Below are 4,957 nucleotides of genomic sequence, written 5' to 3' on the forward strand. Positions count from 1 at the left end.
AACTCCCCCAAAACCGCCTCTAATAATAATAATAGTAATGTTACAATATGGAAAATTAGAATGACAACATTTGGTAGATGATGTACAAACTAAAATGTAGACAGATTATTTGTACAACTCAGAGCAGAATAGGTATCTTGAGTAGGTTCACATGAAGTAGACTGAGGTAAAGTGTTTGCATCAAAGAGGCTAAATGTAGTTTTTATTCAGAAAGCAACTCCTGAAAGATTTTAATTAAAGTGTATTAGTGTAAAACAATCCCTGGGTGGATTTTACCCTCACAGATGTCAAGTTTTTTCGTATTAATGATCGCTAACAGCAGCACAAACTATCATTATGTTGAGATCAGACTTATAAAAAAAGAAATAAAAGCACATATAAGTCTGACATATGAAGTAAATAACACAGACAACAAAAGATGTATGAAACATGGGGAGTGTGAGAGAGAGAGAGAGAGAGAGAGAGAGGTAAGGGGGGGGGCACTCTGGGAAAATGAGAGAGCAATATGTCAGCGTGGTAGCACCTCTAAAAGTCACCGAAATGCCAGGTCAGCCTGCTCGACGGGGAGAATCAAACCACACCGCGAGTGTGTGAGAGCTCCTCGCATCACACGTCGAGTTTACAACATCACACACACTCAAAAAAAAGAGCACCAGCTGACGGCCACCGCTGTCAACAACTCTGTCAGCCGCCTTGCCTTTGATTCCTTCGTTATATGTGACAATACTTTCTCTCCCCTCGCCTCTTTGATGATTATTCCTGTAATAAAAGGTGGAGGGATGACGTGTTTGCCGGAGCTCGTGTGGGTCACATCGAGTATGTGTGTGTCTGGCTCTGAATGCGTGCTGCATTGTATGTCGCTGGCACGTCGTCTCGCACGGAGGGTAGGTGGGAGGATGATGAAGCAAATGCGCGTTAAAAATTTATTTCGGCTTCATTAATATTTCACACGGATGGGTGCGATGTACAAACCGATGACGACACCCCGCTCACCGGGAAAAAAAAAAGCCTCGGCGGCGACGCCTGTTGGCACGACCTGCTGAGCTTTGCTTTGCCGCAGAGTAAACAATGTCTCCTCTTACCACGCTTCTCCAAATGGAACTTTGGCTCTGACACGAACTTGAACTGATTCCTACTATTCTCTGCCTCCCCATCTCCCTCTCCAATCTCTCATCATATCTTAGCGATCACTGAACCTTGAAAAATCTCGAAGTAGAAAATTCTTGGTAACTGAAACATGAGGCGTCTGCTGGGATGTAATCTTGGAGCTCACCCACTGACTACCAGAATCAGACAGATATTGTGTTTTAGGAACATGCTGCTTTTTTTTTTTTTTTTTTTTTGTTCCAAAAGAAGAAGCTCACCAGAAGTCTTAACAAAAAAAATATATATCTGCGATTGTGAGAACAATCCCCCTCCTTTCAAATTAGCCCGTCGAGCACAGAGGCTGGAGTGTGCCGCGTCGTGGCACTTTGAAGGTTTACCAAGGCGTCGCTGTAAGTCTTTGTTGAAGTAATCTCTCTGTAAGGAATAATCCCTGCTATTGAATAGATAGGATACTGATTATAGACATGTACCTCCTGTGTCCTCCATTGTAACAAAATACAAACACAGAATGTCTGCATCCACTGCAGAAGCCATGGCATAGATGAAGAATGCCTCTGTATGTCTCTATCTATGCACATTAACCAGGAAATCTCTACATCATCGTCTTCAATTTGCTTCTTTTGTCCAATTCCTCAAAATATTCCATTTGCAAGGATATTAAAACAGAGAAAAGAGACAATTCCTCACGTTTAAGATGTTAAAACTTGCTTTTTTGTTTGCTCAGTAATTATCAAGAAGTGTTGATTAATTTCCTGTCAATCAACTGAGCTTTTAATCGACTAATGAACACAACTCACACAGACATCTTAGGGCTGTTTGCTTATGTGTATTCATGAGCCACATCAAAGGCAAGGCAAGGCAAGGCAAGGCAGCTTTATTTGTATAGCACATTTCAACAACAGGGCAATTCAAAGTGCTTCAAAGACAAATGTCCATCACTTTTGGATGGACAAAAGTTTGAGACTTTGAATCCATATCCAACTTCAATCAGAGGAAACTTGCATAAAAAAACAAACCTTTTTATAATATCTAATTTTGTCATTTTCTAATTACAAGTTGCTTTGTTATTTAATCACTAACCAATTAATAATTCATTTGGGTATCTGAATTTAGCGAAAAACATACAATCAGGGCTGTCAATCGATTAAAACATTTAACCACGATGAATCGAAAATGTACCTTAAAGGGAGATTTGTCAAGTATTTAATACTCTTATCAACATGGGAGTGGACAAATATGCTGCTTTATGCAAATTTATGTATATAATTATTATTGGATATCAATTAGCAACACAAAACAATGACAGATATTGTCCAGAAACCCTCACAGGTACTGCATTTAGCATAAAAAATATGCTCAAATCATAACATGGCAAACTGCAGCCCAACAGGCAACAACAGCTGTCAGTGTATCAGTGTGCTGACTTGATTATGACTTGCCCTAAAACTGCATGTGATTATCATAAAGTGGGCATGTCTGTAAAGGGGAGACTCGTGGGTACCCATAGAACCCATTTACATTCACATATCTGGAGGTTAGAGTTCCAGGGACCCCTTTGAAAATGGCCGTGACAGTTTTACCTCTTTAAAATGTAGTGTAAGTTTGTAAAGATGTGGTGGACTGTTAGATTGTTAAAACAGCCGCCGCTATTATGTCTTTCACAGGTTATAACAGGCTCAGATTTAAAACTAGAGTGAAGATACTGGCATTATATGAAACTACAAAACCTAAAGAATCCATTGGTACCAACAAATTGGCGAGGAAAAACTGTCATGGTCATTTTCAAAGGGGTCCCTTGACCTCTGACCTCAAGATATGTGAATGAAAACTGAGATGAACAGAGTGAAAACTGTATCTTATTTGATAAAACAGATGTTGACAAACTACATAATTTGCAGTTGCAAAAAGGTAATAAATCGCAATATATCTTATCGGCAATACTCAGTGTATCACAAAATGTTTAAAATCACATTAAGATCGTATCGTGATGGTGATAACATCGTATCTTGGGGCCTCCGGTGATTCCCTCCCCTAAGAACAATACAATTCCACTCAAAGTACATACATGATTATAATCACGTGAAACTAATTTCACACACAGATAAACCTGTAGTGTTTTGTGTTTATAGTCTACATACTGTATACGCAACACTGCATAATGTCTTCCTCAATGCTCACACACACATACCGTTACAAAAACCCCCCAAGACATGAAACCTCAAAGACTATTTAGTTTGCGTGCATCTCTGAAGTGCTGGGCGGAGTGGGAGAGAGTTCAGTTGTAGACGGTGGTGGAGTCACCAGCAGGAGAAGAAGAAGCAGCTCTCGGTGGAATCAGCAGAGCGCTCATTACAGCAGCTGAAGAAGAAGCTTTGAACAACACACCATGTTTGGAGCCACGATACTGAGGAGCCACGCTTCATTAAATGACATCAGAGACACTGGAAGGAGAAGCACGGGGACGGGCGCACCTACTGATTGTCACAATGGCATTTTTAATTTACACATTTTAAAATGATTTTGAACATTAAAGCTTACTTTATTTAACCATTATGATATTATGAATTTAATTAATTCAAATGGAATTGCCACAGTCAGAGGATTAGTTCATGTAGTTTAACTTTGCCAAGCTTTGACACGTGATTTTGCACCATTGACCAGCAGAAAACTGAGAGCTGACACCGTTGACCTCTGAGGAAACAGCAAAACCTTTTTTTGTTTCACAAAGTTCATCTAGCAACATAAAAACTGCAATCCTAAAGCCCTGTGGGATAGTTCTCTGCCAGTAGTGAGACAGTATCGAGTAGATGATGCCATTTTGCCTCTAAAATGTAGTTTTTTTTTCCTAAAAATGAACAGCTGACTCTGACAGAGTGACTTTTAGTAAAACCGAGCGTTGAACTACGCCAGGGTGGTTGCAACGTGGTGGCAGCAACGTGGTGGCAGCAACGTCGTGGCAGCAACGTCTTGACAGCAACGTGGTGACAGCAACGTTGTGACAGCAACGTGGTGGTAGCAACGTGGTGGCAGCAACGTCGTAGTAGCAACGTGGTGGTAGCAACGTCGTGGTAGCAACGTGGTGGTAGCAACGTCGTGACAGCAACGTCGTGACAGCAACGTCGTGACAGCAACGTGGTGGTAGCAAAGTGGTGGTTGCAACGTGGTGGTAGAAACGTGGTGGCAGCAACGTCGTGACAGCAACGTCGTGACAGCAACGCCGTGGTAGCAACTTGTCAATCACAAGGTAGCCCCGCCCTAAAGCATCCCCTGCTTTATGGTCTATTTGACTCTAAATGGGACCATAATTTACTAAATGAACATCATGCTGTATTGAAGAAGCCTTGAAACTAGCGATTGAGACCATAAACTCATGTTTACAATGTTTACTGAGGTAATAAATCAAGTGAGAAGTAGACTCATTTTCTCATAGACTTCTATACAATCAGACTTCTTTTAGCAACCAGAGGAGTCGCCCCCTGCTGGCTGTTAGAAAGAATGACAGTTTAAGGCACTTCAGCATTAGCTTCACTTCTCAGACCCCGGATGTTGCCCACTGGATAGAAGTGACTCACTTATAGTTACTTGAAAACTGTATCAATTACTCATTGCTCATTAAAAAGTAATTACATTACTTCACAAAAGTAATGTGTTATATTTGATGCACAGCACATATTTGCCACCAAAATGCTCCGAAACTACAATCTAAATCAACAATCTGTACAGTATAAGCTGTATTGTTCGACGGAGCCGTTCTGTTTCCTCCTGCTCGCAGTCTTTATTGTGCAAAAAAACGATACCAAATGAAACTGATGCCAATTAGGATGGCAAACAAGCACCAAGTACCAACATG

This window comes from Sebastes fasciatus, chromosome 23, assembly GCF_043250625.1.
Source record: "Sebastes fasciatus isolate fSebFas1 chromosome 23, fSebFas1.pri, whole genome shotgun sequence".
NCBI classification, from domain to species: Eukaryota; Metazoa; Chordata; class Actinopteri; order Perciformes; family Sebastidae; genus Sebastes; species Sebastes fasciatus.